This window comes from Argiope bruennichi, chromosome 2, assembly GCF_947563725.1.
Source record: "Argiope bruennichi chromosome 2, qqArgBrue1.1, whole genome shotgun sequence".
Taxonomy (NCBI): domain Eukaryota; kingdom Metazoa; phylum Arthropoda; class Arachnida; order Araneae; family Araneidae; genus Argiope; species Argiope bruennichi.
Genome location: NC_079152.1, coordinates 54362930 through 54377359, shown reverse-complemented (window position 1 = coordinate 54377359; position 14430 = coordinate 54362930). Strand labels below are relative to the sequence as shown.

Here is a 14430-nt window from a genome sequence, read left to right as displayed (position 1 = left end):
GTATCATTATCTTGGTAATAAAGATATGGTATCATTGTAAGGTTTATACTTGAGAGCCGGTGGAACCACAATTTATTCCTATTATATTTTTTGAAAAGTGAAAACAAATCTTTCCTAAAGTTTCATTAGAGCTGTGGATAGCAATATTCTATCAGCTTATTGAAATTCTTATCATAATGAAATTCTAAAAAAACCATCATACCTTTGAAAGAAAACTGTCCCAAATTATTGTTGTTATGACCATTTTGGCAATATTAGGTTTCAGATGTAAATAAATGATAATAAGAAATCAACAATCATCCACACTTTTGGCATAAAATACTTTTACATGGAATTTTCCCTGATTTCTAGATATTTTTATAAATTTCCCAGACTTTTCCCCAATTTGCACAGATGGACAAAATTCTCGGTTCTGCTGCCACCTTGTAATAATTTTGAAAAATGCATGGTCAACTATCAAAGCCAAGTTTTTCCAAATATAAATTTCACGAGTTCTATTTCCCGATACTTCACTTTGCCCTAATTTGTTTTTTAAAAAAATATGTATTATATAAAATTTATGAAGTAATAAAGAAAAATTTAATGAATTTTTCTCTGCAATGTTATAAAATATACAAAAAAAATTTGAAAAAAAAATGGAAAAAAATTTTTGTTATAAAATTAATGATTTTTAAATTAACAGATATACAGACACTGGGATAGAACTAATTCAAAAAGTTCATTTACATAAATAAAATGTCACATTTCAGTTTTGCAACCGAATTAAAAAATCATTTCAAATGGAAAACACATTTAAACACATCATGGAAAACACATTTAAAATGTAGATAATGATGCATTCATACAAGTTTTTTTTAACTGGATACTTTAAATATATTAAAATGAATTTTTAAACTAATTTTAAAATAAAAGCAACCTAAAAGATAAAATATGTCACATTTACTTCTAAGATCAGAGGAATTGAGATGAAAATAATTTGAGGTCAAGACACTGTTTTAATAATGAGAAGAAAGTACAAGTCAATATCAAATATATGTAGCACAGTAAATACTTTCTGTTAGAATACAGTTACCTACTTTAATAATAAAATTGAGCAAATAAATGTATAGCGAATTTTTTTCATTTCATTTTTTATAAATGTAAATATAAAAAATCTGAACATACATAATTTCCTTTAATGAAATAAAAATGTGTTAAATATAATTTAAACCTTTTTTAAATATATAAACACTGTAATGATTTTCAATATAAAGCAGCAAAAATCTTATTTGTTTGAAAGGAAAGAATTTTCTTGAAACATATTTTTACATGCAAATCCCAAATCAATAGGAAAATATTTGAAGATAGGATGAGGTAAAAATGAGCTAGATAAATCTTTGGCCAAGGCATTTTGTGAATAATTTTTCATCTAAATTAACATCTTTTCACCAGAATAGAGCATAAAATGCTTCATAGTCATTTTAAAATCAATGCTCTATCACATTATGTTTATATGTAATTAACTTATTTCAAATTTAAGGAAATCCTAAAATTTCTAACTAATATAGATAAACAATACAGATGCTTAAAAAAATTATCTGCCTCTAAATTTCATATTATTTTTAAACATATCATGAAATTTAACACACATTCTTATTCAGAATCATTTTTTTAAATGTAGAGGTCCTTTAATTTATTTGCCAAATAACAGATAAAGTATTATAACCACAAGAAGTAATACAGCCCACCCAAAGGTTGTCTGCTTATAAATGCACAATAGGTTCCTGTGAAGTATTGCAAATATAGGTTCAATGCCTTCATTGAATCAAATAGAATTCATAGAAAGTTGCCTCAAAATGGAATTTCAAGCATCACAGGTAGAACCAATAATTAACTAATTGAATACTATTTAAGTCCAATGTAAATGAGAAAATTCATTTGCTTACATAGCAAAATATTCTTTATACTCATGACAACTTTAGAAGAAAGAAGATGAAAATAATAAGATATTCATATATATAAATTGAAGCAGAAAGTACCAAATAAATAAATGTAGACATAATACAGGTTTGAAACAAAGAAAAAGATGAAGCTTATAAAATTATGAATTTTGCCATACGAATTAAATTAAATATGATTAATAAAACAATTACCAATAAATTTATATAAAAAATGCTTGAGGTATTGAAAATATTTTGGAATTACTACATAAAAGAAAAATAATTGAGAATGGTAAAATTCGATTCTGAAGAGGTTGAAATTCACATTTACGAAATGTGTCATGTCTATACATGAGCAGAAATACAGCAGAATATTTTTTTACTAAAAGATCAATGCGTAAATTATACGGAAAAAAATTATGTATAATAAAGAATAGAAAATTATTCAACATTAAAAATCGATGAATGGTAAAAACTTTATAACATAAGAAATTATTATATATTTGATGCAATATAAATACTCTATCTTAATTCCCCAAAACCTTTAATATTTTCACTTTTTACATTCTGTGGCAGACCAAATATAAAAATCAAAGAAAAATTTTTTAAAAAGAAAGGCATATATTCAAAATACAATATTTTAATAGCATAATTAAAAAACGATACACAAGAATAGTTTCATTCATTTAAAATTTAACTATACATTTTTTTTTCTAGCATTAAAAAGATTTTAGAAAATGGTTGACATTTCACACTTTTTATAATAATCAAAAATCAAGAAATTAAAAATTTACACCAAGAGTAATGTAACTAGTAACAATAAAATAAAATGTAACTAGATACACAAAATGCTGCACAGTTTAAAAACATTTCGAATCAATTTTTTTCCATACTAAATTGTAATAAATTAGAGCAATAATTAACTACCCACACATGATAATATAATAATCAAAATCTAAATTTTACACAGCTTTTTTACATATTAAGGATATTGGTGTTCAAAGATAATAAATTTACATTTTGAATTGATTTTATATACTATTTAAAAACAAAAATTCCCATTTACATTCAGAGAAAATTTTGAATTTTTTTTAAACAGTATTTTAATCACACAATATTTTATTGAACAAAAATAAAATATGATTGGATATACCACATTCTGATATATTTTTAAATCAGATTTTTTTAAAAAGTTAAGCAATTCAATAATCAAAAAGGTATCTGTAACAGGTTAAAGTATATGTCAAACATACATTTCTAGATCAACAGAAAATAACAGTCAATAAACAACACTCGCACAACAAACTAGATTCTGGTGAAAAAAATGATTATTCGATTTACGCGAAGAAAGATATCGCTACGTACGCAAATTTCTTCACTAAACGCCCTTCCGCCTGAACTGTAACGCGAAAGAAGTGAACAATGGCTGCAACTGAACTCCATGATGGATATTCACCAGCGTCTTTGAATTATATTTAGCAAAATAAATATTATAAAATCAGCATAAAACAGAACTATTAATCGATTAACTGCATTGACTAATTATAAGTGTGGTAAACTCTGTACCAATAACAGAATGGAATTTAAAAATCTACGTAAAAGGCATCACTCGCGCCAAAATGACACTAGCTACTTACCACATGAAACAAAGCATTACGAGTTAATCGATTGCTGCTACCTTTTCATTCTGCGAGAATAGCATTTTCTTTGCAAATATTATACACACACATAACAAATCCGAGTATATCACAAACGAAAATAATTACAATTACGGAAAGCTTACAATAAAAAAAAAATATTCTTTCAAAAACAGTTACGATCAAAGTTAAATACAAGTAATTTCCTGAAAATAAAGAAATTCTTAAGTAATTGTAGAGAAACTCTATGGACGCATTTTGGTAGAAATCTCTGTTACCGAAATAGGGAAGGTTTCGTATCTTGGTCACAACTTTGCTCCTTTTTTTTTTTTTTTTTTTTTGACGTACAGGATTAAAAAATTATTCAACACAATTTTTTATTAAAAGAAATATTCAAGCCGAGGCATTATTTTAATTTAAATTACTTTAATTAGTTTCGTAAACCATAGAATTTTTTTTTTACCATTTATGATCATATTTACAGAAAACGTCCGTGATTAATAACTGATCAGTTTTGATGATCAACTTCCAATTCTTAAAATAAATTATTCATTTTTAATCATTTCAACTTGACTGATTAAGGGAGTCCATATACTACTTTTTTATAAAACTCATTTCAAAAACTGTTTAATATTTCCAATCTCTAGTGGAATTATCCTGCTTAACCTTGACCAACAGTTGCAATTCTTGAGAGGGAAAAATTGAAGATACTAGCATTTAGAGCGAAATATCATGATAAAGTTTTACGCTTGAATTTAAAAAAAATTTCTTTTATTAAAAAAAATGTTTTAAGTATTTGGCAATGATAAAGTGTTCGCAAGGTAAGTATGAATGCAGATATTAAAACAACAAAAGGTGACGATTTTGCATTGCTTTCATGAAATTGAGTAAGTTGTAAACAAAAAAGATTTTCTCTGGTTCAAAGTCTCTGAGAATAAGTTTGTTCCTTCTCAGGCTTTTTTTCTTCAAGGAGGAGGAAAGATTTATTTTGCTCTATTTCTTGTTTTACTTTTTGAAGCTATACAGTTTTCATTCTAATAAACCGAATCATTCCAAATTTTCTATTTTCGAAAAAACTTCAGAAAGAGTTTTATGAGTAATGCAAAGTCAATGGGCATATTCTAATTCAACCGAGAATTTTTAGGTCTATTCCTAAAGGCCTTATCAGACGGTCAAATACCGTGTACATATTCATAAACAGTTTTCCGTTTATGCCCGTAGGCAACTGGTCAAGCAAGATTTTCATCATCATGATAGAGATGACGAATATTTCACAAACGGTTATTACGTAACCAATATCATAAAGTCACAAATACCAGTGATCAATACTTTTCAAAGAGGGGTGTGATTCAAATCCTGGATACGATCTCACTGGTGATATTTCGATTACAGGTTTTGGATCACGATAAAAAGTCAAAATCGATACGATATCACTGAAATTTACCGGAGCGGTGACTTCACTGGAACGTAACAATCGATACGATCTGTCCAATGGAAGCTCTCGAATAAAACTTTAAAGTAGAAATCTGTAAATGGACTGAAAAGTGAAAGGACCGGTTATTGGAATTATCGTATCATTGAATTGCATATCACTGAAATTTATCAGAGCAGTGACTTCATTGGAAAACGTGAAGTCGCCGCTCCACTTCATGAGAGTAACCTTGACTCTCCGATATTTACATTTGATGATGCACTGTTCCATACAAATCCTTTTTAATTGCTTGTGATTTGACTTTGTATATATTCCGTTTACTGCTGGCGCCATCTATTTGTAGAATATAGAACTAAAGTAAACAATTTAAAGAAATGACGTATATATTTAATTCAAATTTTTCAGAAAATGGTTTACTCCAATAAAGAAATTAAATAAATAGTTTGGAAAAAAATCAAATTTAAGAAGTAAGCTGAAATAGATAAATTTATTCAATCACACGTTTATTAAATTAGTAAATTAAGTATTAATTACAATGGGGTCAATTCACGGTCACGTGTCAGGTACCAAACAAACCGCTTCTATTCAATTTCCACCTTTCTGCGCATGTCGTGATGTCTGCCGATAAGGTTGACGAAACCATTGTTTAGTAAATATTACGCTAATCGATCAATTATTAAAAATTTCTGATTTTTTTTAAAGATATTATATTGAATTATTTTCTCTCAATTTTCTTAGTTATATAATTTTAATTCTTAAATTAAAATTTTAATTAGTATTTTTAATGGAATTATTGTTTTTGCATAATTAATTAACATCGCTTTTTAATTCGTTTGTTGCCGTTTTATTCTTTCCTTTCCCATATCCTCTCCCCTCCCCCTTTTTTATCCGAAGGATACATGTTGACAAATGACTATAGCATACATATGTTCTTTTTTACATATTATTTAAATATTATTGAATGTTGAATCTTATGAATATAGTTCCCCCAGTTAGTTCTTTTTAAAAATAATTATTAGTCTTAGATAAGTTAATGTTTTAAAGCTTACTAATAAAATTATTATTTCTTTTTCTTATGTAATTACTTTTATAAATATTGAGACTTTGATGTTTTCAGTTTGCTCAGAGGAAAGAACATGAAACTCAAATCAGTATATATTGAATAAATTATGTTTACAATTTCAAATTATGAAATTTAAAAGGTATGGATACCTTTTTTCAAAACTATGCAACTTGTGACTAAATAATTTAATTTTAATTTGTAGAAATCGTTGAAGGAAAACAAACAAAAACACGCTTTCATAATTTTTATTTACACATTACAAATATATATATATATATAGAGAGAGAGAGAGAGAGAAAATATATGTGATAATTATTTGAAAAAATATGATCAAATGTATGTTTCAATCTACTCACTAATTCAAAAATCTAAAAAAAACTATTTAGTATTTATTAACATTTATTTTTCTAGACACTTAGAAATAATATAAACACAGTATCACAAGAATGTCAATGTGAATGATGAAATCAATTTTATTCAACAGAAACATCCTAGATACAAAAGAACAGTTTTTTTTTATCTCTAATAAAAACATAATGTTGAACAATATACTTTTAAAGCAGAACATTTATGTAATTTTTTATAAATGCTAAAGTTACATTGATAAAAATTACATTGAAAATATATGATAAAATAAAACAAAAACATACAGTACAGTAAATTTAATAAACAAGAATAAGGTCATTATATATATATATATATATATATATATATATATATATATATACAGAGAGAGAGAGAGAAGTGAAATAGGATATAAAGAGGAGTTGAAAGAAACACTTTTATGCTTTCACAGAATTTTACAATTGATATGTTAAAGAAATAGAAAAAAAAGTGAAACATGCATGTAGCAATGAAGTTGGGAATAAAAATTATATAATAAATGCTGATATGGAAATAGATTTTCAGTGAAAAGACCTATATTTATTAAAACAGAAATCACAGAGGTGCACAATGGTATAACATGATATTATGATAACAGTCAATTTCAGTTTAAATACAATAATCTATTGATATTACATTTTTAACAATAAAAAAAGTTGTTTGATATAAGTTCACTTTGAATCCATCACAAATCTGCAAATGCAATTAGAAAACTAGTATTATTCACTTCCACCTAAGTTTAGCATTATAGCAGTTGTTATTGTTGCAACAGGAATTTGTTTACTTACATTAGTGAAATTTAGATCAGATTTTGTAGAAAAATGCAATGTAATATTCAAGTAAACTTTTAAAACCATCTAAATATATTCAAAATTATCAGAAATTTCATCAAATATGATTAAAGTAAATTAGAAATGCACTCACGATTTTGTTTGATTGTTTTTGACGGCAAATCGCTTACCGATTTCTTTTTCTTGTAAGAGTTTTTCTGATAAATTACTGGAACAGCTATGTTTAATAAATGGACACATGAATTAATTCTTCAAAATGATATGGGCATATCACCGACTTCGAAGGCTTGAAAAAATCTATACCAAAGCTATCTACCCAAGTCAGGATTGTTGAAAGGAAAATAAGAAAACATTTTATCATGATAGTCACTCTTGCGTTTCACATTAAAGCATGCATCCATCAGCACACCAGTATTTCCTCTGTTAACACATAATAAAAGAAAAAAAAAAGGGATTCAAAAATTATAACTTCAAATGTAAACAAAAAATCCGCTTCATACTTGGCGGAGACTGTTAATGGCAGACTGATCGATGAAAGCGGTGCGGATGAAACTTAAATGCTATGCGCAAGAAGTACATGACATGTGACTTTTACGTCAAACGAATTGACCCCATTAATAAATTTTATATTTAATATTAACTAATAATTTTTAATTAATAATATGATTGAAATAACAGATATTTGGAACAAATATATAAAAATAACAATAGCAAAAGTATTTGTTATTCAAAGAATCGTGGATTATGCATCTCTACATCGTGAGCTGTTTTCAACCAGCTTCAAAATGTTGACGATAGTGACGGAAAGATCGTTTGCCAACGAAATTTAACCAATCGTGAATGGCTTTGGTAGTGATGTAGTTGCCAAAATTGGCGCGATTGATGATGTGGTGAATAGCATAAAAGCCAGTTAACAACGACGCTGCACAAGCAATTGCTTTTGCATAATGGTTAAGTTACTGGACTGTGAACCATAAGGTCCCAGATTCTATCCATCACACATGACATACCGCTAAATTGGTGACCTCGGACGATGAACTTTCAACCTTTGGTCAGCTGTTGTGGCGCCATCTACCCACAACCAAAGTCGTTAGACTCACTTGACGCAGCAAAACCAAAAGTCGTCAGACTTACTTGACGCAGCAACCACTTACCCACACACACTCGGTATTCAACTGGGTACCGGCCCATTAGACAAGCTTAATACATCACCACTCAACAGTCATATCGTTCGTCTCACCTCCGACTCACTGGAGGGAAAATCTGTGGTGAATATCATATAAGCCAGTTAACAACTATGCTGCACTGGCAATTGTTTTTGCATAATGGTTAAGTTACTGGACTGCGAACCATAAGGAACCGACTTGGGACCTTATAAGTTCTATCCTCGCGCATTCAATACAGCTAAAATGACAACATAAAACTAACTTGTAAACATATTTCTGAATCACTCCTTCTATATATATATTCTATATATATATATTCTTCTATATAAAATGACATCAAATACAGTTGTATGGCCGTGTGATAAAAAGTCAGTTTCGATTGGCTTTATTCATGAAAAGCCGACTCTAGAATCCACTAAATATTCATTTTTTTTTAAAAAATGTTACACGAAGAAATTCGTATAAAAATTCTTAGAAGATAAAGAGATATTAACACCCGTTGAGAGTCATCAAAACCAAGAAAATTTATTTTCAGAATTTAAAAAATTATTAATCTTTATATAAACTGTCTGCTTTTTGTGAAATGCATTTGATCATATTGAATCTTTAATTTTTTTTAAAATAATGGTAGAATTTTTGATTATATACTTTGTATTATATGTAATTATTATCTTCCATACAATTAAAAAATTATTTAACTCCTATGCTGATGTGAAAATTAATAAGAATCAATTTATTTTTTTATCACTGAAATATTGTGCAGCAAATTATATAGTCGCATTGAGTAAAATAGGAATAACTCTGTTACTATTTAATGCTTGATGAAAAGAATAATAGTGATGTTTTTATTTTTAAAATTAATTGCATATACAACCATATATTCTTTTTTAGCATATTTCTGTATTAAATTTGATATTCACAATTTAATCTATCAAATACAATACAGACAAATTATGCAATTATTAGACTTTTTTTTATACGTAAATCTGTCCATGTAACAAAAAATCCCCAAAATTGATGGGACAGCAATATATCCCAGGATTAATAACAAAAATAAAATTGTTATTAAATATAAGTATAGCAAGTAAAAAAAACTAAAAATTGCAATAAAAATCCATTATAAGCAGTTATATACGGAACGTATGAACGGGAATCCCACTAACGAAATGAGTAAACTACAGATATTTACAAAACTGGAAGAGCGATAAATTAGCAGTAAAGTACAGTTGTGTTTTTGGGTTTATCATACAGAAAATGCCCATGTGACGTCACTGAATACATTTTTCCGTGTCCTTTTGTCCACAAAAGTGTAAACGGTTTTGCCCGTCTGATAAGGCCTTTATAAGAAGACTACTAATTGCATGAATTCTAATGGCACGACTTCGGGAAAATTTTTGCACATCCATCTTTTCTTGTTAAGAAGATAATTAGAGTTTGTTTGGATTTTAATTAATTTGAGATATTTTTTAAAAAATGTAAAAATTTCGAATGAATTCGTAGACAAATCATTTAGCTCGAAGGGGATGGAAATTGTAAGAGGTTGAATTTTTCATTTACCTATAACTCTCTTAATTTTGAAGATAGAAAGATAAATTAGATTAGCCACATTAGCGCCTAATTAAGACGAACAACTTCTATCAAAAAGTTTTTCGTTGGCTTCAGTTCTGCATATTTTGAGAAATGAACTTAAGTTTTGTTATTTAAAAGCATTTTTTAAATGAATTATTCGTTATTCCGGAGCTTTGGTTTGATGTCTCCCTCGTTATTGAGAATATATTACATTAAAAAAAGCCATTATATCTTTAACAAGTATAAGTACTTGTATTAACTGTATAATAATGATTAATCGCCAAAACTGACAGCAAATTTATGATTTTAGTCTACTGATTATTTTTTCTAATGGCATGCATTTAATATACAAGTATCGAAGTGTATTTTTTTTTAAAAAATAAATGATGATACTTGACTTAACTTTTTCTCGACCTTTTACTCGGCTGAAATATTCAAAAGCGCAATATACAGGGTGGTTATAGTTAAAGTTACCCTGTTAAGACCTACGTAGACCATCCGCTCTAGTAGAAGGATGTCGAAGAAACTTGATACTTAGGTTGTATGGATCATGGGAAACAGAAATTTACAATAAAAAAAATTAGTTCAAATTTCAACCGCTAGGTGAGAAGGTGGTGCATGAAAAAAAAACACAATTTGGAATTAAAAAACTTTATTTAATTACAATATATGTTCAATGTTCATTCTATTTACGTCAAGCATATGTTCAAAGCGTGTTATGGCGTGTTCAACAGTGGCACGAAGGGTTTCTCGATCAATTACAGCAACATGATGTGTTATGCTTGTTTTCAATTCATGCAGAATACGTATGCTTCCTCCATAGACACGATCTTTCAGGAACCGCACAACCAGAAATCACAGGGATTCAAGTCCAGAGAACGCGAAGGCCAGGCAGTTAGGAAACTTCTTGAAATTGCACGTTGATCTTCAAAGTGGGCAATGCCGTCGCTGATCGAGCAATGTGAGGTGGTGCACCATCTTGCATGAAGACAGTAGTCCCTAAACATTCTCCTTCTTGTAACGAAGGAATGACTTGTTGCTGAAGAAGATCGTGGTAACGGGCACCCGTAACGGAACACTTTTGAGGGGCATGAGGAGTGTTCTCCCCCCCCCCAAAAAAGGGACCAAGAATGAAACCAGCAGTAAAACTACATCATGCAGTAATGTAATCAGGATGTAGAGACTGTTCATGCACATCATTAGTACTTGCAGTTCCCCATATGCGATAGTTCTGAGTATTAACTGCTCCGTCTAGAGTAAAACGAGCCTCGCCCGACCACAAAATGTTCCAAGGCCATGAATTGTCAACGGTTATTCTGGCTAAAAAAATTCTAGTAAATTAATTTATAGCGCAGTATTCAGCGCTTACACATGATGGATCTTGTATGGATACTACTTTAGAATGGATTGAAGAATCTTTCATACTGTAGACAAAGGGACAAATCACGTGCCACCGCTCGAGCACTTGATGAAGAATATTGCGAATCGGGACGCTCTTTCGACCACGACGAGAGCGACTTCTTCCGCAGCTTCATTTGAAATCCGTTTCCGTCCTCTTCGTTGTACCACACCCAACAATCCAGTCTCTTCAAATTTAATAATCATCTTTTTCAGAGCCTGCCTGGCCCTTTCCGTAAGTCTTTCAAGCGCCGATATTCTCGTAGTGCAGCTGACAAATTACTGCTTTTCTGATAAAAACAACTTTATCATTAAAGCTCTTCCTTTCTTCTTTAACGGCATGGCGAAGAATGATTTTACGGCAATGAGTACTGGCTTTTTAAACTACTCTAAATTTGCATAACGGCCTTTATCGTACAGGAAAATCGCCATCTATCGTCCGAAATTTAAACTATTTTTTATTTCAGATTTCTTTTCCCCATGATTCATACAACTTAAATATTAACTTTCTTCGACATCCTTCCTCTAGAGCAGACACCACGTAGGTCTAAACAGGGTAACTTTAATTATAACCACCCTGTATATCTTAATTCCAACATTAATTGTGAAACGCAAACGGTTTTTCCCTAAAATGTAATTCAAAAATTCCTCTCGGCAAGCTGGAAAGCAAAGGCAGATTCTTTTATATCTAAGTTACTAACTGACAGCAAAAATTGTTATTAAAAAGAGTTAAAATAGGGCGTAAAAATCACTTTTCAGCCTTCTAACTTCTAAGATATTGCAAGTATCGAAAAATTTTAAGTATAAAAGTTGTTCGTCTTAATCAGGAGCTAATTTGGCTAATTGGATTTATTTTTCTATCTTCAATATTAAGGTAGTTATAGCGAAATGAAAATTTCAATATGTAAACAAGTCTAACACATTTAAAATGAAATTTGAGACCAATATAAAGAGAAAATCGTACTTTATTTAAGTTTTTTTTAAACATTTTTTTAAACGATGTAGTTCGACTTTATTATATTTTTTTACATTTTCTCAGAAAAAAACCTTTTTTCAAGTTCATTTTTCAGTTTAAAAAATAAAACTCTAAACTATTCGTTTATCATTACGTTGAAATTTCCAATGACTTCATCTGGATTACGAAAGTATGAGAAAATTCCTCACCAAAGACAAAGACAGTGCCTGAAAGGCACAATAAATTTATTTATAAACAAAGTTTAACTTTTAAAATACTGGTTAGTTAATTTAAACCAATCTTAAATTAATTTTAGATTTGATGATGGCATGAAAAAAAAAAAAAACGCTCACCTTCGACAGACTCATCAACCAAAAGGCATTCCATTATATATATATATTTAACAAACCTATATTTGTATAGTATTTTAATAATATTTGTTACTTTAATATCATTTAATTTGTAGTAAATACTGAATTGTGTGATAGCAATGGAATCATTAAATATGATTGCCTCAACACGGATTATTTTTTTAGTTTTATCTTAGGACTGAAAGAAAATTGAAAATAATAACTTAGATTATAGGAAATCTACCTTTGCCTTCCAGTTTGCCGAAAGAACCCTTTCTAAATAGGAAATCTACTAACGGATTGCTCATTAGTCAAAGACAATATGAACATAATTGCTCACCACAGTAATGTTACATCCAAAATTCCTCATACAAACCCATTCCTTATCCAAATCTATATTGCGCAATTTATCAATCGACACAATAACATTTCGAATATGAAGTTCACAAGACAAGAAAAAAATTATCTTGTCTTGTTATTATATACATTGCCCATGTCTTTTCTGCAATGCAGACATAAGCGGCCACGAAAAGTGTAACATACTGTTCTGCAGTGATTTCTTTTTCCCACCACCCCGCTATACTGAAAGAAGTAATATAGACTGGATTTATTGTGGCCGACGTTCTGCAGTGAATTTAGGAATTTTCCAGCCGGATACATGACAAATATCTTTAAAAAAAAAAAAGAACCGAGAATGAAAAATTTGGTAAAACCACATCAGTTATACCGGGTGTCCCATAAATTTGTAAATACTTTAAAAATTCATAAAAATTGAAGGACTGGGTATATTTGAATGCGGTTTGTGAAACTATTATTCTCATGAAGGGGAATTTTTTTTTGATACAGAAAAAAAAAATAATTCAAAAATTTGTCAATAGAGGGCGCTCCACACAAGCAAATCAGTGGAAATATGCAAATTAAAGTCTTATGAAAGGCAGAGTGAGCGATTGACACATCATTTCTAAAGGTTTGCATAAGGTTTGTATTAAGATGTTGACACTGGTGGATAAAGCACTATTGGTAAAGTTGTTTTATGTCAGCAACGAATCGGCGGCTGAAGCCTTACGAAAGTTTAGGACCCAGAAAAGATTGAAAAAAGGTTCAGGTCTGATCACTCCTGCTGGACTTGTTTCCCTAGTACGCCGTTTCGAAGAAACTGGAAGTTTGTGTCATCGGCCACGCAGTGGTGCACCTCGTTTAACAACAGTCCGTACCCCCGATGTCTCTTCGCAAATGGAAACGCTAAGGGAACAGTCTATAAGTGCAGTCAGTAGCGCACGAGAAGTGGCACGAATAACTGGTATACAAAAGACTTCGGTGTACCGTATCCTTCCTGGTGTATTGCAATTGTACCCATACAAATTGCAATCGCTACATCAGCTCTTACCAAATGATACAGCTAAGAGATTGGAATTCTCAAATTGGGCTTTGGCGAAAATTGAAGATGATCCGCGATGGCTGCTGAAAATATTGTGGACAGATGAGGCTCATTTTGCTTTGCATGGAGAAAGTTAATACCCATAACTGTACAATATGGGCACATGAGAATCCACATGCTTACACTGAGGAGCCCCTGCATTCACCACGGGTTACTGTTTGGTGTGGTTTCACTGCATCCATTATTGTAGGCCCTTTTTTCTTTGAAAAGCTCTGTAAAAAAGCAGGATGGAAGACATGTTCAGTTAATGGAAATGTTACAGAAGGAAGTGATACCGTCCTTATTGGAACACGATGTCCTTGACACAGTGACATTCATGCAAGACGGG

General features: G+C 30.0%; 1 protein-coding gene across 2 annotated transcripts in view; it reads right to left on the bottom strand.

Annotated features, from left to right (window-relative positions):
- The window catches only part of LOC129954480 (uncharacterized), a 74601-nt gene extending 70875 nt beyond the window's left edge, over nucleotides 1-3726 (bottom strand). The window contains exon 1 of one of the 2 annotated variants that reach the window (XM_056068146.1): nucleotides 3557-3726. The gene's annotated coding sequence lies outside the window, so the exon portion shown is untranslated. The remainder of the gene's footprint in view (nucleotides 1-3556) is intronic. The other variant, XM_056068145.1, reaches the window with a different exon arrangement.
- Between the last annotated feature and the right edge of the window lie 10704 nt (nucleotides 3727-14430).